We start from the raw sequence: 25,375 nt of genomic DNA, 5'->3' as shown, positions 1-25,375 counted from the left end.
TCCCAAAGAAAGACACTAAATATGACATGATAAGTTGAAATTGATATTGATGGTATCTTTAGCCTTATAAAAGTAATCAAAACAATATTATAGTACAAAGCAAAGTTGTCTAGGTAACATATGTTTTAACTGTAACTAATATTACATAATAAAACTCTTATCGCATTATGGTTTTAGGTGATATTGGTGCGCAACTTTCTGTTATCAGAATATTAAATTACCTCGAAATCTGCTGAAGCTATACAGCTGACGTTTTACCAACACATAGGCACATATCTTTTTTTTGTGATGTAACAGTATTTGCTTTGTTAATTCATTTCCTTACAAACATTTTCCATGCGAATATTTTCAAACATTTTTAATACACTATCTTCAGTAATACGTATTTACGATATATTAGATTTACGAAAACATTGGTTTAGTACTTGTAAGGCTACTAAACAAACATATCTGAAAATATCACTTTTCTGTAAAAAAAGTTGAGAAAATATTCCTTTTGAATAAAAAAGCAAACTTGTGAAAAATGAACATTAAAATTAAAACTTACATTCTTATAATGCACTTATACTTTTCAGACAAATCTAAAAATTAACATGGATACAGTTTTAATAAGTTCTCTTCCCTTTATCCATTGAATCAGTGCTGGCCATTCTTGTATATAGTTCGACAAAGCTGCCTCTTTCGTCTGTCTCTTTCCTTTCCGCTGTAAAGCGCTCAGGCTCTCCTGGGCTCTAAAGCGCGCGCTTGCTCCTATGGGCATCAGTTGACATCAATGATTTAGAGCAAAGCTAAAAATCCTAATCTCTAAAAAAAAAAAAAAAATAGGATGTTCAGAACATTTGTTTGAAGACTGATGAAAAATTTTATATTCAAGATCAGAGCATAATAGGCCTAATAGTACTAGCAGAAAATGTGATATTCCGACTTCCAAGAATTCCTTCATTCAATACATGGCGCGGAGTTAGGTTAGAAACTGGTATCGCACGTCTTAACACGGATATCTGTGAAATTTTCAGCACATAAATAACGTTCTCCACCCTGTCGTACCGATTCATAACAGCCAGGAAGGTGGAGTGGGCTGATAATGAATGCATCCGCTGAAGCAGATTCCAGCCGCGCCCGATCACGACGCCTGGGTTAATTGCCATGTGCGTGGTGTTCGAACCCAGATCTGCAACTAATGAAACCGTATGTGCTACCCCATATTTTGAATTACCTCACGGAGGTGTAGGTAGCTAGCAAGAAGGCGGGAGTGTTCCTGTTCTTGACGACTGTTCACTTGTAACAAAGCAGATATTAAATTACAATACAACACAGCAGGAGATGTCTGACAAGTCAGAAGAGATCTCCGATGGAGCGCAGTGAGCACTGCCGTTGATACCAGGCGTTTATAAGTATAGTGCTTTCAGAATAAGAAGGCATATAACAGGCTTGCAGAACAGGACGACAATTGTGGCGTTGCGTCACTCATCGAAAACGTCAAGCATCCCTTCCTTCTACCCCCGCGTCATTGACTTGGTAGGGGAGAGGATTTGCATTCAGTGCCTGTGTTACGTGATTGTGTACGGGGCACAGTGACGTCTTTCAACCCAAGTGTTCTGTGGCGGGGAACCAACGCTTTCCCCAAGCTTTCCACCCCTCTCTCGCCAGTTCGGTAACCCTGGTATATAACTTAAGTCAATAGAGTGCTGACTGCAGTACGGTGTTGACATGTGGTGCATAAGTGAAAGGCAGATATACAGCAGTTACGTAGGAGACAAAGAAAATGTAGCCAATTCTGTAGTGCGCGCCGTTATCGACCTCTTTCGTCATCGTGTGTCATGTTTAAACACTCTTACTGAAGTCATTATTATTATTATTATTATTATTATTATTATTATTATTATTATTATTATTATTATTATACTGCTCCGTCGATATAGAAGAAAGCCAATGTTTATATATACCTAAGTACTTAGATACAACACGCAGGGCAAGTCCCCTTCAATCGGCAAGCATTATGTTTAGGTAGAGCATGAAAAACAAGGAGTATTATGGATAGTAAAAAAAATCGATCATACGGTAATGGTTATTTAAGAGTTGTTAATTCATTATAAAAAGTGAATCTGATACAACGTTAATACAAATTAATTTTACTTCCTAGATTATTATAACAGACATGTTTCGGGGCTACTGCTACCACATCTTCAGAGTTGAAAACTGTAATGATACAATAATAAAATTGTTTGCTAATTATAATCAAAATTGACTTCGCATAAAGTCATGAAATATGTAATGTACTCTTCCAAAATTCTAAATACAATCATCTTATTAGAATCAAAACTAACATAACTTATAGAACATAAAAACCTTGATGAATTATGACATAGATTAAAATATTCTGTGACACAGTACATGAGGATAGGCCACCTAAGGGAAACTGAGAGGTAGAACTTAAACTGAGAAGGATTCAGTCCGGCATAGCGACTACAATCCTTAGGCTTAGTGGATAAAGCGTCAGCACGTAAAGCTGAAAAACCGGGTTCGAGTCCCGGAACTGGAGAGAATTTTTCATATGATAACGCAGAATTCCTGCACAGAAATATCACATGTACTTCGGTACATCATAATAATAGATTAACAAAAAAAAAATTGAAATTAAGAATGGACAAATATATAATTTGAGATGAACTTACTAAAGATTAGTGGACGTAACCTGATGATCGATCTGTGCGTCGCTTTGTGAGAGACGATGTGAACTCACTGCCGCGCGATGTCTCCAAGGGTTCATATCTGTTCTGGTACTACGTGAATCAATAGCTACTTTTATAAATTGATAAAATGAGATGAGATGTTTTTCTTGGATAGCGTATCATTCAAATTATGTGCGTTAATAATTTTATCTTTGTGAATTTCTAAACATTCTAAAAGCTTTTAAAGCTGTTTCTTTTTTATTAATATGTAAAATTTCCATGTCAGAATTTATATTAGTCAAATAATGTTGACAATAATAAATATGGCCCCTAAAAGTAGAATGTGAATTATCAGCATGAGTACTACAGTATTCCTTGTATTTGATATTAAAATTTCTACCTGTCTGTCCAATATATGTAGAATAACATTCCGGGAATTGACAAGTTGATTTGTATATTCCTGAAAGACTGAAATTATCTGTATTGTTATCCTCGAGTTTGTTGAATAAAAATTGTTCAAACTTAGCCTATTGTTTGCGCGGAACGCCGGTTACTTAAAAATAGTTGATATCTGGTGTAGAACACTAGTTTTCGTGGTTTCAAAATAAAAGTATCGAATGTGGTGGTCGAGAATCGAACCCGGATCAACTGCTTGCAAAGCAACTATATTCACCATTTCACCCCAACGCTGGTTATTCTGGAATAGCTGACGTATATTGTAAAACTCTAGGCTTCGTGGTTCCAAAATAAAATGGTTGAATGTGATGCCCCGGAATCGAACCCGAACCAACTGCTTGGAAAGCAACTATGCTCACCATTACACCACCATCGCTGACTTTTTCAAAACATCTAATATCTGCAGTAGAACTCTAAGATTCGTGGTTTCAAAATAAAAGTGTCGAATGCGATGGCCGGGAATCGAAACCGCATCAACTGCTTGGAAGGCATCACTACACCACCATCGCTAGTTACTAAAAAGAAAGCTCATATTTGCTGCAGAACTCTTAGACTTTTTGGATTCAAAATAAAACTTTTGGATGCGATGGCCAGAAATCGAACCCGGATCACCTGCTTAGAAGGCAACTATGCTCACTATTACACCACCATCGCCAGCTGTTTAAAAAAAAATGTTATGTTTTATTTAACGACGCTCGCAACTGCAGAGGTTATATCAGCGTCGCCGGATGTGCCGGAATTTTGTCCCGCAGGAGTTCTTTTACATGCCAACAAATCTACTGACATGAGCCTGTCGCTTTTAAGCACACTTAAACGCCATCGACCTGGCCCGGGATCGAACCCGCAACCTTGGGCATAGAAGGCCAGCGCTAGCCAGTTGTTTAAAAATAGCTGATAATATGTGCTGTAGAATTCTAGGCTTCATGGTTTCAAAACAAAACTATTGAGTGCGCTGGCCGGGAATCGAAACCGGATCAACTGCTTGGAAGGTAACTATGCTTACCATTCCAACGCCACCGCTACTTGTGCCAGAACAGCTAACATGTGCTGTAGAGCTTTAGGCTTCGTGGTTTCAATATAAAAGTATCAAATGTGATGGCCAGGAATTGAACCCGGATTAATTGCTTAGAAGGTAACTATGTTCACCATTACACCACATCGCTCGTTATTCTGGAACAGCTGACATCTATTATAGAACTAAAGGCTTCGTGGTTTCAAAATGAAAGTGTTGAACGCGATGGCCGGGAATCGGACGCGGATCAATTGCTTGGAACGCAACCATGCTTATCATTACACCAGAGCATCGCTTGTTGTTCTAGTATAGCTGACATCTGCTGTAGAGCTCTAGGTTTCACGGTTTCAAAATAGAAGTATCTAATGTGATGACCGGGAATCGAACCCGGATTAACTGCTTGCAAAGCAACTTTGCTCACCATTGTACCCCAACATTTATTATTCTGGAGTAGCTGACGTCTCTTGTAGAACTCTACCGCTTTTTGGTTTCACAAAGAAAGTGTTGAATGCGATGGCCGGGAATCGAACCCGGATCAACTGCTTGGAAGGCAACTATGCTCACCATTACACCACCATCGTTGGTTGTTCCGAAGCATCTAACATCTGCTGTAGAACTGTAGGATTCGTAATTTCAAAATAAAAGTGTCAAATGCGATGGCCGGGAATCGAACCCGGATCAACTGCTTGGAAGGCAACTATGCTCACCATTACACCACCATCGTTGGTTGTTCCGAAGCATCTAACATCTGCTGTAGAACTGTAGGATTCGTAATTTCAAAATAAAAGTGTCAAATGCGATGGCCGGGAATCGAACCCGGATCAACTGCTTGGAAGGCAACTATGCTCACCATTACACCACCATCGCTGGTTGTTCCGAAGCATGTAACATCTGCTGTAGAACTGAAGGATTCGTAATTTCAAAATAAAAGTCTGAAATGCGATGGCCGGGAATCGAACCCGGATCAACTGCTTGGAAGGCAACTATGCTCACCATTACACCACCATCGCTGGTTGTTCCGAAGCATCTAACATCTGCTGTAGAACTGTAGGATTCGTAATTTCTAAATAAAAGTGTCAAATGCGATGGCCGGGAATCGAACCCGGATCAACTGCTTGGAAGGCAACTATGCTCACCATTACACCACCACCGCTGGTTGTTCCGAAGCATCTAACATCTGCTGTAGAACTGTAGGATTCGTAATTTCAAAATAAAAGTGTCAAATGCGAAGGCCGGGAATCGAACCCGGATCAACTGCTTGGAAGGCAACTATGCTCACCATTACACCACCATCGTTGGTTGTTCCGAAGCATCTAACATCTGCTGTAGAACTGTAGGATTCGTAATTTCAAAATAAAAGTGTCAAATGCGATGGCCGGGAATCGAACCCGGATCAACTGCTTGGAAGGCAACTATGCTCACCATTACACCACCATCGCTGGTTGTTCCGAAGCATCTAACATCTGCTGTAGAACTGAAGGATTCGTAATTTCAAAATAAAAGTCTGAAATGCGATGGCCGGGAATCGAACCCGGATCAACTGCTTGGAAGGCAACTATGCTCACCATTACACCACCATCGCTGGTTGTTCCGAAGCATCTAACATCTGCTGTAGAACTGTAGGATTCGTAATTTCAAAATAAAAGTCTGAAATGCGATGGCCGGGAATCGAACCCGGATCAACTGCTTGGAAGGCAACTATGCTCACCATTACACCACCACCGCTGGTGGTTCCGAAGCATCTAACATCTGCTGTAGAACTGTAGGATTCGTAATTTCAAAATAAAAGTGTCAAATGCGATGGCCGGGAATCAAACCCGGATCAACTGCTTGGAAGACAACTATGCTCACCATTACACCACCATAGCCGACTTCCTGAGATATGTCTAAGGCTTAGACATACCTGATATTTGCTGCTAGATGTCCACGCTTCTTGGTTTCAAAATAAAAGGGCACATGCGGTGCTGTCCATATTTATGCTTTTTGCAATCAAAACAAACTATATCTTCCAGCAATACTGGTAAACCGCGGCACAATATATGGGTAATGTCTATGGTTTGTGTTGATGACCTATAACCTATACCAAGCTTTATCATTCTGTAATACTTGGTCTAATATGACACGTAGACTAAAATGTGTTGGTATATACCGAATGCCTATAATAATCGCAACATTTCAATAGATTTTTTTAAACAATTATACCTACTAATTTAAAAAAATTGCGACTTACACAAGTTACCCTAGACATCAGTGGTACCGGTACTCATTACGCCGGCCGTGGGTGCTTCTTAAACTAATTCTCCTATGCCTCTACTCTTTTTATGAGAAATACTGTTTAATTTCTGTAACAATGTGCACCCGGAAAAAGCTTCCGATTATCCTGTATCATTACTGACAGTGAAGGTGTTCAACAACGACACATATTTGTTTTCTTTTAATAAGTGTAGTGTCATAAACTTATGTGCTTATTATGCCTTGATATATCAATGGGTTATAAACGTTTTTATCTTGATGTACAATAGCGTGCATTCGAATTTTGATATCAAGTATCTATATTGAAAATATTCTCAATCAAGAAATGTTAAAAGCTGAACAGAAACTAATACTGTATATTCCACTTTACATACGATAGATAGATAGATAAGTGCATTTATTGATGCATAATAAATTATACAAACTCATGTACACAAGATCCTTCGCACGAGCTCATACGGCCATTCGTGCTGTAACTATGCACAGTTTGAATCTTCAAAACGAAAATAATGCCTACTAATAATAAAATAGTGAAACAACAGTTATTATTATTACTACCGTTATCATTGATTGCCACTATTATAACTAATCTAACTTTATACCAAATTTCACAAAAATAATACAAATAAAATAAAAGGGAGATATGAAAAACACACACGCACAGTGACACACACACACACACACACACACATACATATATATATATATATATATATATATATATATATATATATACAGTATAAACAATTCAATTTCTTGTTGAAGCTGCACCAAATAATCCAAATAATAAATATAAAGGTAATACAGTAAATAAATAAAAACATACACACGCAATAAAATACAAAAGACACAGTAAAAAAAAAAACATTATCCCCTAATTTTATCATTCGCTCAATGTTAATATTACTCATTGCAACACTAATAAATCTTTCCTTTATCCATCGGCTCCCTCCCCCTCGGCCAATTCCACCCTCAACTGTCGAACTTTTGCCATAAATTTTCCCACACTGTCACAGGATTTAACGTTATTTAATACAGCGTATGTCGTCAAGTGCCCCCTGCTAGATGTAATGAAGGACTCTGGCAGGAATCGTTTCCTCAGAGCTTCTGTGGCTTCACACTCCGACAAAATGTGGTGTGATGTCTCGCCTCTACCGCAAAGAGGACATATTCTCGCCCCCTCTACTTTACATACGAGTAAAAACTGATTGGCAACAAAAGCTTTATACCACGTAACAGAAATTAAGCCATTTACAGATTCAGAGATTGTTAAGGCGTGCCTTCTAGCTTGACACTTTACTTTCTAACGGTCTTACTAATAAACCGTGTATAATTTTTATACGAGACTTATGCAGAGTTGGGACAGAAAACGTTACTAATAAACCATGCATAAGCTCTGGATGTAGTCCTATAAGTAGTGTGTAATTATGCATGGGAATTGCTTTGCAGTAGTTACTGTTTAAGCGTTGTATACAGAGAAAAAAAAATGGCAGCCTTTCTAACAGCTGTTCGTATCGATTGTGATTTTTTGATGATGGCCGCCATGTTACCACAGAACAACAAATCAATGAGCACAGAATAATTGTAATAATACTGCTAAGCTGTACTCTTTGATAAAAACACAGCGTGGTAATTGGTAAGGCCCAGTTATACTACTGATATTTAGCGCGGAACACTATCGGATGCAATAGAGAATCTCAGTTATTCTGTTACTTTTCGTAATAAAATAATGACGAAACTATGACGTAGCTACGTAACAGTTGTACTGTTATACACGACGTATATAGTGATTATTAGTCAGGAATTTACACACAACTTACAAGCGAACTGTTCACTGTATAAGTATAAGGCAGTTAAACGTCTGTATGAGATTTTATCAGTAAGACCCTAAATGGCCAACTTCAAAACAGAAGTTGTACTGTTATACACGACGTATATAGTGATTATTAGTCAGGAATTTACACACAACTTACAAGCGAACTGTTCACTGTATAAGTATAAGGCAGTTAAACGTCTGTATGAGATTTTATCAGTAAGACCGTAAATGGCCAACTTTAAAACAGATTATAGCGAAATAAAACAACAAATCAACCTGCTTGTGTTGATATGATTTTGCAGAAGAGTAGCAAAGTCTGCCTTTCAACTTCAAAGTACCAGTAATATACTCGTATTATTGTTAGTTATTACTTTATATTGAAATAATAATAATAATAATAATAATAATAATAATAATAATAATAATAATAATAATAATAATAGTAATAATAATAAAAATAATAATAATAATAGTAATAATAATAATAATAATAATAATAATAATAATAATAATAATAATAATAAACAGAAACTTCTATCAGAATCTCTTGTGGAAAAATTTGTGAAACCTCTACTTAGTAATGTGGGGAAGTTCCACACAGAAGAAGTTTTCCGGTTTTCTTGTTCGAAGAAATCTCTTTCTCGGAAAGTGCTGAAGTTGTAGGTTCCTGAGGCACTAGTTCACCTTTTATTGAATTTCCTAGTTGCAAAAGTTTCTATAATATATTACAGGTATATAAAGAGATCATGGTCTTCTGCAGTTATTTAAGAACAAAAATTATTAATATTACTATGATGTACCGAAGTACATATGATATTTCCGTGTAGAAATTCTGCGTTACCATATGATGAAGGATGGTTAGAACGAAGAAAAACTGTCTCCAGCACCGGAACTTGAACCCGGGTTTTTCAGCTCTATGTGCTGATGCTTTATCCACTAAGCCATACCGGATTCTAGTTCCGATGCCGGATTGAATGCTTTTCAGTTTAAGTTCTACCTCTCAGTTTCCCTTTGGTGGCCTACCCTATGTACTGTGTCACAGAATATGTGACAGTGTCACAATGTCCAACACACTATGTACAGAGGTGCACTCATTACGAGTGACTAAGTGGCCGGGATCCGACGGAATAAGCACCGTCTTGAATCACAAAGTGATTACTTACGCGTGTCATATTACTATGATGTACCGAAGTACATATGATATTTCCGTGCTGGAATTCTGCATTACCATATATTATGATGAATGATGAATAGAACGGAGAAAAATTCTCTCCGGCACCGGGACTCGAACCCGGGTTTCAGCTCTACGTGCTGGCGCTTTATCTACTAAGCCACACCTAATTCTAGTTCTGATGCCGGATAGAATCCTTCTCAGTTTAAGTTCTACCTCTCAGTTTCCCTTTGGTGGCCTACCCTCATGTATTGTGTCACAGAATGTGACACAATGTCCAATGCACTATACAAGTGACTAAGTGGCCGGGATCCGACGCTACTTCTATAACTGTATAACTCACCTTGAAAGAGTTTTGTAATAATTAAAACTGTTTCAAAATGAGAAAGTTTATAAAAATGATCTCTGTTCCGTATCAATAGCTTTGTTTCCTTGAAGTCATCGTTCGACATCATTCAAAACAACAATCGGACGAATGCCATTCTTACGGATACATTGCTGAAAGAGCAGATTTGTTTTCACCGAAAATGAAAACAAGTTGTTACATATTGGTAAATTACGTGGCTTCTATATATTCACTCATGTCAAATTAAAAAATAAATCGTAGTAGGAATAGGCCTAATAACACGAATTAAATTCTTTGGTTTAAAATGCGCAATATTAAGGCATCTGGCCGAAGGATAGACAGTCAAGTGATTCCAGTATGATGTTCGGTCCCAATTGACTATCTAGTTCTAAAGTTATTTTGTGTAAATGTGACAGTAAAGCCTCACAATAATTTTTAGCTGGTTATTTAAAGACGTTGTATAAATTACTGGGTTATTTAACGTCGACAGGATTGATGATAGCGAGATGCTATTTCGTGAGATAAAGCCGAGGATTTGCCATAGATTATCCGACTTTCGCGTTACGCTTCTGGGAAAACCTCGGAAAAAACCCAACCAGGTAATCAGCCAAAGCGGGAATCGAACCCACTCCCGAGCGCAAATTCGGATCGGCAGGCAAGCGTCTGAGTTACGCCGTGGTTAACCGTTTTTATCTATGTAATATGACAGCATTAAAGTAACCTGTTAATGAAGAGGCCCCCTGAGCTCTTTACTATTCTACTCTTATTCGCAAACCCAACAAGGCAGAACAAGTAAGATTAAGAACTTGCTTTTTCTTTATGAGCCCGGATAGCTCAGTCGGTAGAGCATTAGGCTTTTAACCTAAGGGTCCAGGGTTCAAGTCCCTGTCCGGGCGTAAAATTTTTTGACATGTCCACCATATAAATAAAAATCGTCTGTGTAAACAGAAAAAGAAAGAGGAAAAAAGAAAAGACAAATATCCAGTAGCACTTAATAAATGATACGACAATTTTCTGTAGTTCCATTATTACACAAAAATAACAAGTACACAAATCGCATTATATTTTGAGCGACTAGTGACCGTTAGATTGAAAAATAGGCTTAAGGACTTTACTAATAGACGGTAATACATTATGCACACAATTTTGTGGTTTTACAAGTATAGTGAGTAAGGAGAGAAAGATAGTGAATCTCCCGTGATTAATATTGGGTGTGCAGTATGTTATAGTGAAATCGCAGTGAGCTTAAAAGTAAATCTTAGAATTATAGTGGCAGAGAAATGAGACAGATTTATAGTAAAGTGGTGTGAGTTATAGTGAACGTCCTAAATTGCTTGTAATGAGGTCTAGGCTAGCGAGGTTAATATAGTAAGTAGAATTCTACGGAATAATAAAGATGTAATTGATGTTTTGTTATTTGAAGTGTTGTATCAGTAAGGAAGTGGTTGTGTCTGTGAAATGTGTTGTGTCAGTGAAGTTTTATAGTTTATAGTGGCAGTGCAAAGTATTTAAACAGTGAAATGTTTTTGAAGTGTTAGTGAAATCAGGATAGTGTCAGTAAAATGTTTCATAGTTCCAGTGCAGTGAGTGAATTGATAGCGAAATGAGTGTAGTGCTGAAAGGTACTTATGCAAGTATGAACATATATAATATATTCGTAGGTTTAAATTCGATAAGTTAAGATTTAAATTAGATTTACTTTAATTAATTACATTATATTAGGTGATTTTGCTTCATTTAATTTAAGATGCTCCTTGTTAATATTATTATATATTGATATTATTATTTTATTAATAATATTATAAATTGTAATTTATTATTAATGTAATTATTGAGTGTAATTAGTTACCACTGCCGCCGGGTATTTACCCTTTTGCAGTGTGAAAAATACATACATATTTCCATAGATGTTGAATTACCTGCACATGTGTTATACTGATTTTCACACTCTACCTACAACTTGTCAGTTGTATTAAATGAAGTATGCAAGAGCTCCCGTTCTTTCTTTAATTCTAACGTCCGCTTACGTCACAGAGCGTTCAAGATATACCGCGAGATGTATATGCATTTTGTTATACTATCGACTGTCCCAAAAGCCTCCGTTCATAGGGAATGCCAGTTAAAAATAGAACTGTCACATAATGAGCTCAATGTGACGGTCTTTGAGAATCAGACACAGCCACCGGTGGCTCCGTAGTCATGTTAGGATTAGGGTCAGAGTTGTTACATCAATATATGTACAAAAAGAAAACAGTACAAATTACGTACGCCTATATCACAGTCTTTGAATACCTACGGCTATGTGAATCGGTTACTTAAGAAACTGCACATGTCCTTAAAACTATAAGTTTTGAGAAAACTGGAAAAAGCTGTCTGCACCTTATAAACATTGGATGTACGTTCTTATACATTTGGGAGAAATTTTTCATATGAATTGCAATATTTTAAAGAAAATGTTAATTATATTTTAGAGCGTCATGGTGCCTTAAACCTATCAGACCTGAATTTATATTTAAAAAAATTGGGGGGGGGGGGAAACTGGTCACATAATCATTCTGGGAATCCAAAATTTCCAAATCTAATCTTCACAGAAAATCAAAATTTGGGGACAATTTTGACTCCTGGGACCCCAAAATTTTAAATTTTATTTTTAATTCAGGTATAGAAATGTTTCAAAAATAATATTCTTCATTTCTATCACATTGAATTTTTTAAAATATTTAAAAGTATCAAAGACATTCCAAAAAAGAAAAAAAAAAAAAAAAGAAGAAACAATGTAGGCTACACTATAATGTACATCAGGCGTGAAGGAGTTAAAGTTCGTGGACATGTGTTGTTTCTCAAATACTCTAAATATCTCCAATAAAATATTACAATAGTTTGTATTTATTTTGTACGTGAATAAGTGAGAAAAAAGGTTATTTAAATATAAATTTAGTGCATAAAATGTTATTGGCTTTCATATTATAAAATGAAAAGCAAACTTCTATAACATTTTGAAGTGAACATACTGATATATTATTGAAGTCCTATACTACAGCTCTTCAGATGTTTCATATCTGTTACGACTAGGCCAGAAACTATATAACTTATCTTCATAAAATATTTTGATTTCATCCTCTTCAGAGAGATGCTGTCATGGCATCACCACTTAAAATAAGGCGAGCAGGTATGCTTTCTCCTACAAACGTACAAATACATGCATTGATGTCAGAAACATTATAAACCCGTTTTGGTTAAAAATGGTCTTTTATGGTTTCTCAAATAACCGATTCATATGATATACATAGTTCAGGGAAACTTCTCACATATATTAACTATTTATGAAATCGTTAATGCCGATCACTACAGTATAAAGGCTGGTTCACAATAAACCGGGATCGGAAACGACAACGAGAACGAGAACGGAATTATTGTTAGAATAAGTGTTTTTAAATTTGAGCATTCACAATTAATTTCCACGTTCCTGTTCCCGGGCTCCGACAAGCTTCTCGTTAATTGTGAATGCTCACATTTAATTACATTTATTTTAACAATATTTCCGTTCTCGTTATCGTTGTCGTTTCCGATCCCGTTGTATTGGGAACCAGTCTTAAACCAGTTGGCAGGAAAAAAAGAGCGCAGGAGCGATGGTGGTGTAACGGTAAGCATAGTTGCCTTCCAAGCAGTTGATCCGGGTTCGATTCCCGGCCATCGCAAGTATTTTTTTAAATTATCAAATCGCAAAAACGGGGAACTACAAATCACGGGATTATCAACTGTCACTCATTTATATACTTTTAGTATAAACGTGAAGAATTGTTGTTTTATGTAGATTTATCTAACGCAAAATGGTAATTAGCAAGGGGCCGCCGGTCTTTTAGAAGGTATGTGACAAGGTTAGTGGGTTAGTTGAGGGGATATCTAAGTAGGGTTTCCAACTCTCCGGTATTTCCTGGGATCTCTTGTATTTGTTCCTAATTTTTAGTACTCTCCCTGCTCCCGTATTATTCTTCTCTTCGAGCATTTTTCTTCCTTACATTTGCATCATGTAAACATTTTTATTCTATATATTTGCTTTTGACGTGAGTGATGATTCTTTACATGATGCGTTTTATTGTTCAAGAGATGAATTAAAATATGCAGTCTTTATAGAACGTAATGCTTGCCAAGAATGAGTTTTAGTGCTCACTCGTTTAAAATCAAACAGTGTTAATGTTATAAATTTGGAAAAAAGTGGTTCGTTTTGTTCTAAACATACCAAGTAGTAATTGCTAATAAACGAGAGTGTTTCGTCTCATGAACAATAATTGGACAGATGTTCGAAACAAGAGCGGGACAAATTTAATCAAAACAGAACTGAAAACCGCAGTCGATTTCAACTGTTACGCGAGACAAAATCTGTCTCAAAATACTCTCAATTTAAGCCTAGCTGCCGAAATGTACAATAAAGTTATTTTTTGGTAACTGAACCGAATAATTTGTCTATTTTCTGTGTAACATTCTGTCGATTCCTTAGTCTCCCATATTTTCTTTAAGAAAAGTTGACAATCCTATATCTAAGTGACGTGAGGCCGAGGAATAATTGAATAGCCACCCAGAACAAGGTTGTAACCAGCAAATACGACATTCTTAAAAAAAGGGGGGGGGGAAACACATTGCACTGCACATACTTTTAATTTTTTAGAGCAAGGTTGACAATCAGACATGTGTGCTGATTTTAATACGAGTACAAGCATTACACATAGCACATCATTAACAACCATTATTAACGAAAAAGTCAACTTATGAGAAATGAGGGTTACAACCTTGTTGTGGGCGACTATTCAATTATATGAAAAGATTTCAATGATCTTCATTCCTCGGCCTCACATCACTTAGATATCGCCTTAGCTAACCCACTAACCTTGTCACTAGAGATGAACAAAACTAACTGCCGCTCTCGCTCGCTGTGTTCGTTGCACTTGTCTTTCGAGTCTCGTCTCGTAACTCTCGTGCGCTTCTAGTCTCGCTCATCATTCTCGAAATATCATTTGGTCGGCTTGGAAACATTTCGTAACTCTGAATAACAGAAGTACATAATTTACATAAATAACATAAGAGATGTTTAATATATACAAAAAGAACAAAAGAAAACGGTATTACAGTTATCAAAATGTTCTGGTTCTACTATCAGATATTACCTATGGTTATAGGCTATAAATGAAAAAAATTAAAATAAATTTGAATTTGTAAGAAACATAAAACATAACGTTAAATAAAACGTGTTGTTTTACTTGAGATTGTATACTTGATCTCAAACATACAAAAAAAAAAAATCCTAGTCTTTTAATAAGGATCTAGTAATTAAATAAAGATTGGGGAACGGATTACTACACTGAAAGGTAGAAATGATGTTTTAAATAGGCTACTTGATTGTTTATACATATAACTTATAACAGTTGCCAAAACAGATAAAAGTTCAGTCTGGTATAAACAACTGCTTGACGTTCGAGAGTTAATCACTCCCGAAGTCCCGATGTCTTGGATCGTCTGCTTGCAAGCAGTCAACGACAAGCATTACTGTCGTGCGTGTTTTCGGTTTTGCGGGCTCTGTATGTCTTGCATTCTCGCTTGTTGTTCATCTCTACTTTTCACATACAGTATCTTGTAAAAGACCGACGCGGCGGTCCCTTGCTAATTACCAGCAAAGGAAAAAATTCATAATTCTCAAAACCTTACAGAGGTAAACATGCGACTGTGGGAACAGTGAAATGTTCTCCATCTGTCACTTTCTATGTGATGTAAACTGATAATAAATGCGCACGGGAGGAAGGAGATTGTGAGGTTGCTAAGTACGACACCGAAAGAAATTATCAGCACTGAAACCATATAACTCCTCATACTTTTGACAACCTATCTATATTTATCAAGACTGATATCTAGAGTGACTCCAAAATTAATATAGGCTAGATTCGCAACCATACAAACAATACTACTCCTAATACACGGGAGGCAGGACGTAAGTGTACGCTCAGGTCTTAAGAGTTTCCGGAGACGTAACCTGCATCCAGTTCCATAAGGTTGGAAATAATAAGTAATTTCCAGCACGCAGTGGAGAACCCATTTCGAAATTAAGGCAACTTTGCATTCCGTGTAGTAATTTGTTGTCAATATTTCTCACTTATTAACTGAATTCTCCATATTTTAAGAAATTCTGTAGTCATTTTACAAATGAAATATTTTAAAGCAAATTCTCTTAGTCATTGAGATCATTTCACCTCCTGTATATTGCGAGCAGAATAATATGAAGTACCATTTAAAACAAAAGTACATAAGATCGACTTGTATTAATCCGTTATATGTTAAACCCAAGAACTCTTTGTTATGCAAGGACCACAAATCTTCCACTGGGTTTAATGATAAAACTGCAATATGATGACGCTGAAGGTAACTTTAACAACGTAGAAATAAAACTACAGGATATTGATATGAAAATAATTCCTCATTAATGATCCCGGATAGCTCAGTTGGTAGAGCATTAGGCTTTACCTAAGGGTCCAGGGTTCGAGTTCCTGTCTGGGTATTATTACTTTAAATACGGATCGCAAACGAATTTATAGCACTGACAAACATAGTCGTTATGGAAAGCTCTACAGTCTACACTAGGGACACAAAACTGGCGAGAGAGGGGTGGAAAGAATGGGGAAAGCGTTGGTTCCCCGCCCACAGTCCACCGACGTTGGATGACGTATCTGTGGCCCGTACGCGATCACATTAAGACAGATACCGAATAGAAATCTCCACCCCTACCAAGTCAAAGACGCGGGGGTGGAAGAAAGGGGTGAGTGACGTATTCCGATGAGTGACGTAACGCCATAATTGTCGCCCATTCTGCAAGCCTGGTCTACACATTTATCTTAAAGTATAGTTTTAATGAAATTCCCATGCGGACTTATCTACACATATCATATGTAGCATCATGACTCTAAGTGTCGTTAGCATTTTCATATATTGACTGTTTATGTTACAGTACGATTATTTAGTCCTGGCAGTCGCCGGAGATGTGCACCTGAGTCAGACGAGTCCATTTAGTTACGCCAAGGGGTGTTTGGGTTAGTCACTCGCTTGCCTTCGGAGCGATCGGATGTCATGCGTGCGATACAGTGATATCTTTTTAGTACAGTTAAGCTGTATTACATTCCTTTACCGACCGCTCGCCCTTATCTCTACTCCGGAGCTCTCCCTACTACTCCTACTACTTCCATTCTTTGGCGTCGCTGAGCTGTCAGGACTAAATAATCGGTCTGTACGTGTACACATCAGTCCATTGAACTGCCTCTAAGCATAAACAAACCTGCATTGCGCTCTACTTTTCAAAACAGAACAACATCAAAACATAAGGAGAAAATCAGTTGAAGTCGTAACATTAGGGAGGAAGGAAACATTACAGACTTGTTCTCATCTGATCACTGTGTCGACGTTACTCACTTGCTACTATGGCAAGAAGACAAATCCCGACATTTGACCGTGTCCGAATAGTCACACTATGTAAGGAAGGACTGTCGTCGAGGGAAGTTGCTAGACGTGTACACGTGAATCAAAGCGATGTGCTAAGAACTTGGAATCGTTACAGAATTAATACAGGTGCAGTTAAGGACTTGCCTTTCTCGGGCTACAAATGCAGCCGATGATCGCTATCTGAGAATTTTGACTCGTAGAAATCGCACGGCCAACGCTATAGGTTTCAATAATGATTTCTTGCAGGCCACAGGGCATCGTTTATGAATAATTGTCGGAATTCATTCACATTAGAACGGTTCATTGCTGTTTCATACGGATTTATGTACATGATGACGAATTCACACTGCATACCATAAAAATGAAAAAGGGAATACCGCTAGAAACTTTTCGTGACATAGAGGATATTCGATTCTTGTTATTGTATAGATGAGTGGAATATGAAGTTGAGAAAATGAAAGTACAAAATATACATCCTCCCCGGCGGGGAATCGGACCCCGGTCTCCCGCGTGACAGGCGGGGATACTGACCACTATACTACCGAGGACTTGTTACAAGAACATTCCAACTACGCAGTACGGAACTGCTAAAGTACTCTGACAACTTTTCCACGGGCATATTAGACTGTTCAAATAAACATATTCCATTACCGTTATTTCAGTTGATTACAGGGGCGTACTAGCGAAGCTATCGTCGTCGCTTTCAAACGCCACAAGCCTAGTCCACAAATTTCACGTTGAACAGACCCTGCAAAACATGCCACACCTCCGTAGAGACATGTTCAGCGTTGGCATTTTCAGAATTTAAACGAGGTACAACTATAGTGACCATACGTACCGATTAATCGGAATTGTCCCGTTTTTAAGCCTTGAATATCCTTTCTCCACGTTTTTTTTTACAACAAATAGGATTTTGCCTCGATGTTTGGCGTAAGTTTGCAAATTATAAACTTTCTACAAATGTGCCGATGAATTTTATCTATAATGCTTGCATACTGTCGACATGGAAGATATTTCTCAATGCTATAAAATGTAGGCTATCTATTAATGATGACAAATTTTAAGTTGGTACCATCTGTTTTGTTAACAATAGAACGATAATATTGGAGATATTTTACCGTTTTTTTTTCAGTTGCCAAGTTCAGCTAGGGTTTTAATCAATTTAATTCTGTTTATAGTGAACATTAGAACTGTGTTTTATTCCTTATAATATAAGTGCCAAAGAGGCAATGTAAATTTACAGGAAAGATTGGAAAGAAATTTCCTTGTTTTAGAGCTACGGCAAATAACTATTCAGCTGAATGTAACTGCAATGATTTTTATTCATATTTGTTTGCAAAACCTAAGTTTCTGAATGCAATAGCAACTTCTACTAAGTATGATTGGAGTAAAGAAAGTTTAATGAACCGCTTTAAAAGCCTATCTAATTTCTGACTTGAGTTAATTATTAATAAATTTGAAAGTGCATTTAATTTCTTCTTATTGCTATGATACTATTTTTAACAAGTAGGCCTATAATTTGAAATTATTAATATTCGTTCCTTCTTTTAGTGTTATTCACGCTTCATTTTGGTATGTGTATCCGTCTTATAATTAAATTTAAATCAAATAAATAGGCCTGCTAGATTTTAGAAAAACATGGTGTCCCATTTTTATCTAAAGAAAGTGATTAAAGTTCCACTTCCACTGAAAGAAATTATAGTCTCCCTATGTACAACAGTGACGTAGAATATCTTTTAAGAGTGTGACTTTAAGCGGTTCTGAGATTATAATTATCACTGTCCGAGAAGTGTACAATACTGGCTAGGACACGAGATATTCAAATTAAATTCTCGATTTATTTCAATCTATATGACAGTTTTTGTAGTATAATACATTTAAATATACAATGTATGTACAACGCTATGAGGACTTCACCCGCAATCCGGTATGGTCTAGTGGTTAGGATACCTGGCTCTCACCCAGGAGGCTCGGGTTCGATTCCCGGTACCGGAATTTTTTATTAAAAAAGTACGTGTAAAATTATTGTTACGAAGGCGAAGAGAAAAGATATTTTGGGTGAAATAATGATTGAAAATGCTGAACACACACCTGTTGACAAGAAAAGCAACTCAGTACAACCAAGTTTGAGCCGTACAAATGAGGTTGAGGTCGCCTCTGTCGCTCTATTGTCATCAGTTTGTGTGTATTAAGATAAGAGGAGTAATGCAATAAGTAAATACGTTTAGTTCGGAAAAATTTCGATACGGTTGGACGCTTGTACTGTTCAGCATACCGCACCGTGAACTTCACCCAGGCTATTGTATGCATGATGATGAATTGATGATATGTGAATTAATAATGGCGAAATGAGTCCAAGGTTCAACGCCAACAAGGTATATTCTATCTTAGGATTCTGTACCCCTCATCAGAAATCTTAATTCGCACTCTCCCTCACCTATGATTAAAATCCAACAACTCTCCATAAAACACACAGATTAGGTAATATGTAACTGGTGCATACAAAACACATTATACAGGGCCTATCTTAACTTAATAACAAACATAAAAGTGTATGATTCAATAGTTAGCATTTTCCTTTCGACAGTTCGTATCATAAACTTCAACAGATAATGTTCTAAGCCGTCTCGGCTTGAAGTGAAACAATCCATGTCCCATGTTCCATGAGGACAAGACATGCAAGCGAACCCTCTGTTCCAACCTAGCATCTAAGATGGTAGATATTTTCTTCGAAGATGCGCTGTTTCTTTACAATGCTCTATATCTTGTCTTAGGTATACCTTTAACTTTCTGTTGTACTAACATTATATTATCATGTATTTCCTTTTTATCCTCTGGTTGAGTGGAGGAGAAGGCCTGCCAGAAAAAATAAAGCATTATTATTACTTACTTACTGGCTTTAAAGGAACCCGGAGGTTCATTGCTGCCCTCACATAACCCCTCCATTGGTCCCTATCCTGAGTAAGATTAATTCAGTCTCCATCATCATATCCCACCTCCCTCAAATCCATTTTAATAAAGCATTATTATTATTATTATTATTATTATTATTATTATTATTATTATTATTACTATTATTATTATGTGCAACTGTGATTCCTTTTCAACACATAATGGACAGACGGAGGTCGCCTTCTTCGATGAAAATTTTATGACTCTCCCATGCACTCAATCTTAGCCACGCCAAGCCGCTCTACTATCTTTGCTACAAAAAATTATATAGTCACCCCTCCCCCAATTAAGCATGAGGCCTGATTGTAAATGCAGAGAGGATTTTTTGTACCAATGCGATTTTCTGGATGTAGTTTATTAATTTTTAAATGTCACAGTCTTATAAAAGAGATGAAATCATAATTTCGTAGGTGAAATTCAACAGAATTTTTATTAATAATACACAAATTTAAAAACAATTGAGCAGCTTCGTGCGCCTTGTCATTTACAATATACTCCACATCAACATTATAATGCATCAAAGCATTTGAATTTAAAGTCAATTTCCGTGGCATGATGAGACTAGCCATGATTATTATGTATCAATAATTCTCTCTTTTTAGTGAAGGATGAGTAGAACAGAGAAAAATTATCTCCGGCATCCGGAGTCGAACCCGGGTTTTCAGTTCTACGTGCTGACGCTTTATTCGCTAAGCCATAACGGATTCAAGCTCCGAATTGAATCCTTCTCATTTTAAGTTCTACCTCTCGGTTTTTCTCATAGGTGGCCTACCTCCATGTACTGTGTCACAGAATATGTCCAAGCTTATGAATCTTTTTGATCATTGATCTTTCGGCCAGCAAAACATTTCGGTCAATACAGCATTACGGTATAACAATAATCGGGTATTGCGACATTTCGGTATCACGGACATAACGATCATCCGATTGTGTTGGCTGTATCGTAGCAGTATCCATCATTCAATTTTGTATTGTCTGTATCCTAGCAATGTAGGCCTACATCTTTCGTATTCGGTTTATAATGACTATAATTCTCACTCTGTCACTACTTCTACAAAATCCTGTGTTATAACATATAGGTTTATCTCAGTTTAAATAAACATGTAGCCTACTAGTCGTTAAAACTTAACTGAAGAATATTGCTGGAGAATCTTTTAAGTGTATTGTAAACATTCGTAATTTAAATATGTATGTAACTATTGTATTGATTAAGGCTGGTTGAGTGGAAGAGAAGGCCTTATGGCCTTAACTCTTCCAGCGAAAATAAAATATTCTATTCTATTCTATAACAAAATTACTATAGTGAAAATCTCACAAATAATTCAGTCCAAGAAGAAACACCAATGCTTATATTAAATGAATTCTGTTACCAATTTCACACGTGCAGCAAACAGAAAACCCGTCGTTACTATCGTTGTGAGAACAAGGAAACATGTACAGCAAGATGTAGGCCTACTATTGGTATGAGTTTTCACGGCGTATAAATATTGGTTGAATGAACATGGAAACTCAGTCATCCTTATATTAATAATCAGGAGCGACAACTAGCTGTAGTGCAAAGATAATATGAAGAATATAAAGATGGCGGACATAAATATTTACCTAAGAGCTGTAGCGTAGGCCTACTCAATCCAAGTGAGAACATTGAAAAAACTGATTGTGAAGACGAACACGAATAACTTGTTCTTATGCCACAACATCAATGTATTCATATCACAAAAATAAAATGCAATAAATAATCAAATTGTCTTCTTTCATTCTGACCAAAGAAATGAGTTACCGATTTCACTGACCCAAATGATTGACCGAAAAGTCGTAACCGAAATGTGCTGACCAATATCCAATAATAAGTGACCGAAATACAACTTCGAGCTAAAAAAAATTGACCCTAATGTGCGAGACCAATGTACCTGTGACCAAAACGTACAGTGACCGAAAAACATTGGCCGAATTTATTCCCGTTGAAACAGCGGATTACTGTTTCTCACGACTTTATGTATTTGGTGTCACATTGTCGCCGTATTCCATGGAAATGAAAACAGCTAATGCATACCAATATGGACTTTTCGAGACACAGACAGTTACCGATTGTTGTTACGGTATAGATGACTAAAATGTGGTCAGGAATCCCTTTCCAGCACAATAGATATAAGTACAACAAATTGCCTCCTCGGCGGGGAATCGAACCCCGGTCTCCCGCGTGACAGGCGAGGATACTGACCACTATACTACCGAGGATTCATTAATTTTGGTTACCAGCTACGCACTAGAAGATTACTGCCTTTTCCCTAACAGCTTTTTCCAAAGTAATATTAGACTGTACGAATAATTGCAGTCCACTACTGTTATTTCAGTTTATTACAAGACTTTCTCTATATAGTGGCGCGATCGTCGTCGGTTTCAACCACCATAAGTCTCATCGAGAACTAATTTTCGCGTGTAACGGGCTATTATATATATATATATATATATATATATATATATATATATATATATAAACGTTAATATCTCTCGTCATACTTTAATTCATTGAAAATTCCCTTTTTTAACAGGATTGTCATGTGCCGCGTATTTCGCCGAACAGTCCGTGATTTTATGGTGTACTGTAAGAAGAAAATCCGGGCCGCGTTTTAATGCAATCGGACAGAATTTTAGAAAATTGCAAAATTTTGTAAAAAGTTTAATCCTGATAATAAAGGCAGGACTTCCATGCAAATATATGTTTTCATAGAACCTTGTTTCACTTTCCAAGCTTTGTACATGGCTACATGGCCTAGAGCAGTGGTCGTCAGCATTCGCTGAAAAGGGTAACGGATAAGGAGTGTATCACAATATGCACCGTCGTGCAGAATGCAGAAGGGAGAGACAGAGAAAGCATACCTGCCAGCAGCCACGGATGCACGATAGTGCAGTCTCTTATCCTCGGGTATGTTTTGGCCTTTTTAAGGATAAATTCATGCATAATGCATATGTTAAAATTTTTAGATTTAGTAAGGCATGTTTAGTGGTTTATCTTGCATACTACGTCCATTTTAATAGTTTTAGTGCATACAGTCGATCTGCCTTTTTTACGTCGAATTTCTATAACTCTGTTGTTCGATACCTCAAAGTAATTTTAATTTCCCGACGGAATCACATATAATTTACAAGTCATCATTTTCTATATCTCGAAGTTCTGTTACCCGATTTTTTCGAATATTTGTCTTCTCAGTAGGAAATAGGTTACACTAGTCGCCTGGAATCTGAAAGCATAACGGCCGTTAGCTTCGTCTGTAAAACAGAGAGTGCGCATGCGCGACCATATATTACAGTACTGTTTCTACCCACCGTGTAACGTCACTCACGCTTGCAGATTCCAAGCGCGAAGTGTACATATTCTTTAACTCGATCTTAAGGTGAAAATGAAAGTTATGAACATATGTTTAGACCTAAGTAAAATTTAATGATTGTACTAATAAAATACTGTATCGTTATTTTTACAAGCATTATATATATGAGTATTTTCTTTGCTTTGAAAGAGTTCTTCTCCAGGAATCAACCCATCAATACTGATCATACCCCTGTTAATCACTACAGGCAGGTATCTGTACTACCGCAACGATAAAACACAATGAGCACCACTACGACAGCATAAAAGATGTCTTTAACATTATGGGTACCTGGTTCTGATGAAGTGCACTGGTAGCAATTTAAAACATGGGGGCATGAGATAGTTACTCTGCCTGCCATTAAAATTCACTTCAATTAAATCCCCCCCCCCACAAAAAATTCTTCTCACACTTTGTTATGAATTGCTAAAATCGTTGTCCTGAAAAGCAAAGAAAGTTTCTAAGGACAACCTCGACTTCTCTTTGTGGAAAGTTAAGCGGTATAGATTTCTCTACGTGTATATATAGTAACTAAAATGTTTAACACCTTAATTACGTAATACTTGTCATCAATAATAATTTATTGTATTGGAATTTTTTATATTTAGCTAGTAACCAATGTGAGTACAATTCAAAAGTATACAACAAAAATGTTTCTAGCCACTACCGTAAGAGCCAGACTCGTGTACTGTGTGATCTTAGTCAATAATATAACATAAAATTTACAAAGGCAGGATGCTAAATACACTAATTAATTTAATTCAACCCACAACTAACACACAAGAGAAAAAGAAGGAAAACACATGTAATATAAATTGGCAATCAGACAGAAGCCAGTGACATTCAATAAAAGCATGAATATAGTTGACGGAAATAAAAAGGTAAAAAGTACACACATTTTTTATATTATATATATCATGAATATTTTTATAAATTTCTATTTAAAGGTTAATTTTTAAATATTTTTTTCCATATTTCAAATTTCCAGTATCTGGAAGCATACCAGTTTCCGGAAACATTTCTTGATACCAAAATTCGACTGTATTTTATGCAAATAACATAATGCTGTACTTTATATTTGTTGCCTCATAGTTTGGTGTTTCAGAGCTTACAATATTTGAGTAGGCCTATATCTACTGAAAAATATAAGTGAAAGAACTAATGGTTCCTCAGGGATCCTACTTGAGAACTCCTGGATCTTACCAGCTAATCCCCTCATTGTAATGTCACACTGGAATTCCAAACCCCCAACTCTTCTTCTATGTAAGCTACACCCTGAGGGTAAAATTATTATGAGAAGAATCTAATAACAAGATTATTTTGTTCTGAAATGTCATAAACCTCGGTCTCCTACCACTTAGCTATCCCCTCATTTAAATCCACTCTGAACCGTCACATTCCTCGGCCTCACGTCACTTAAATATCCCCTGTTCTAATCCACTCCAACCATGTCACATACCTCAGTCTCATGTCACTTATCTATCCCCTCATTTTAATCCTTTTAAATCCACTCTGAACCGTCACATTCCTCGGCCTCACGTCACTTAACTATCCCCTGTTCTAATCCACTCCAACCGTGTCACATACCTATCCCCTCATTTAACTTATCTAACCTTGTCACATTCCTCAGCCACACGTCAATTTAGCTATACCCTCTTCTAATCTACTCCAATCGTGTAACATACCTCAGCCTCATGTCACTTATCTACCCCTCATTTAACCTATCTAACCCTGTCACATTCCTCGGCCACACGTCAATTTAGCTATACGCTCTTCTAATCCACTCCAATCGTGTCACATACCTCAGCCTCATGACACTTATCTATCCCCTCATTTAACCTATCTAACCT

General features: G+C 36.8%; 15 non-coding genes across 15 annotated transcripts; 4 read left to right on the top strand and 11 right to left on the bottom strand.

Annotated features, from left to right (window-relative positions):
• Positions 1-4,649: 4,649 nt before the first annotated feature.
• On the bottom strand, positions 4,650-4,721 carry TRNAG-UCC (transfer RNA glycine (anticodon UCC)). The gene has a single exon. It is a non-coding gene; the product is annotated as a tRNA-Gly (tRNA).
• A 71-nt stretch (positions 4,722-4,792) lies between these two features.
• Positions 4,793-4,864, bottom strand: TRNAG-UCC (transfer RNA glycine (anticodon UCC)). The gene has a single exon. It is a non-coding gene; the product is annotated as a tRNA-Gly (tRNA).
• Positions 4,865-4,935: 71 nt separating this feature from the next.
• TRNAG-UCC (transfer RNA glycine (anticodon UCC)) lies at positions 4,936-5,007 on the bottom strand. Its single transcript has one exon. It is a non-coding gene; the product is annotated as a tRNA-Gly (tRNA).
• A 71-nt stretch (positions 5,008-5,078) lies between these two features.
• TRNAG-UCC (transfer RNA glycine (anticodon UCC)) lies at positions 5,079-5,150 on the bottom strand. Its single transcript has one exon. It is a non-coding gene; the product is annotated as a tRNA-Gly (tRNA).
• A 71-nt stretch (positions 5,151-5,221) lies between these two features.
• Positions 5,222-5,293, bottom strand: TRNAG-UCC (transfer RNA glycine (anticodon UCC)). The gene has a single exon. It is a non-coding gene; the product is annotated as a tRNA-Gly (tRNA).
• Positions 5,294-5,364: 71 nt separating this feature from the next.
• On the bottom strand, positions 5,365-5,436 carry TRNAG-UCC (transfer RNA glycine (anticodon UCC)). Its single transcript has one exon. It is a non-coding gene; the product is annotated as a tRNA-Gly (tRNA).
• A 71-nt stretch (positions 5,437-5,507) lies between these two features.
• TRNAG-UCC (transfer RNA glycine (anticodon UCC)) lies at positions 5,508-5,579 on the bottom strand. Its single transcript has one exon. It is a non-coding gene; the product is annotated as a tRNA-Gly (tRNA).
• A 71-nt stretch (positions 5,580-5,650) lies between these two features.
• On the bottom strand, positions 5,651-5,722 carry TRNAG-UCC (transfer RNA glycine (anticodon UCC)). Its single transcript has one exon. It is a non-coding gene; the product is annotated as a tRNA-Gly (tRNA).
• Positions 5,723-5,793: 71 nt separating this feature from the next.
• On the bottom strand, positions 5,794-5,865 carry TRNAG-UCC (transfer RNA glycine (anticodon UCC)). Its single transcript has one exon. It is a non-coding gene; the product is annotated as a tRNA-Gly (tRNA).
• A 4,684-nt stretch (positions 5,866-10,549) lies between these two features.
• Positions 10,550-10,622, top strand: TRNAK-UUU (transfer RNA lysine (anticodon UUU)). Its single transcript has one exon. It is a non-coding gene; the product is annotated as a tRNA-Lys (tRNA).
• Positions 10,623-13,352: 2,730 nt separating this feature from the next.
• Positions 13,353-13,424, top strand: TRNAG-UCC (transfer RNA glycine (anticodon UCC)). Its single transcript has one exon. It is a non-coding gene; the product is annotated as a tRNA-Gly (tRNA).
• A 2,775-nt stretch (positions 13,425-16,199) lies between these two features.
• On the top strand, positions 16,200-16,270 carry TRNAK-UUU (transfer RNA lysine (anticodon UUU)). Its single transcript has one exon. It is a non-coding gene; the product is annotated as a tRNA-Lys (tRNA).
• Positions 16,271-17,681: 1,411 nt separating this feature from the next.
• TRNAD-GUC (transfer RNA aspartic acid (anticodon GUC)) lies at positions 17,682-17,753 on the bottom strand. Its single transcript has one exon. It is a non-coding gene; the product is annotated as a tRNA-Asp (tRNA).
• A 1,375-nt stretch (positions 17,754-19,128) lies between these two features.
• Positions 19,129-19,200, top strand: TRNAE-CUC (transfer RNA glutamic acid (anticodon CUC)). Its single transcript has one exon. It is a non-coding gene; the product is annotated as a tRNA-Glu (tRNA).
• A 3,123-nt stretch (positions 19,201-22,323) lies between these two features.
• On the bottom strand, positions 22,324-22,395 carry TRNAD-GUC (transfer RNA aspartic acid (anticodon GUC)). Its single transcript has one exon. It is a non-coding gene; the product is annotated as a tRNA-Asp (tRNA).
• Positions 22,396-25,375: the final 2,980 nt, after the last annotated feature.

This window comes from Periplaneta americana, chromosome 9 (assembly GCF_040183065.1).
Source record: "Periplaneta americana isolate PAMFEO1 chromosome 9, P.americana_PAMFEO1_priV1, whole genome shotgun sequence".
NCBI lineage: Eukaryota > Metazoa > Arthropoda > Insecta > Blattodea > Blattidae > Periplaneta > Periplaneta americana.
This window is presented reverse-complemented; position numbering and strand designations above follow the sequence as displayed.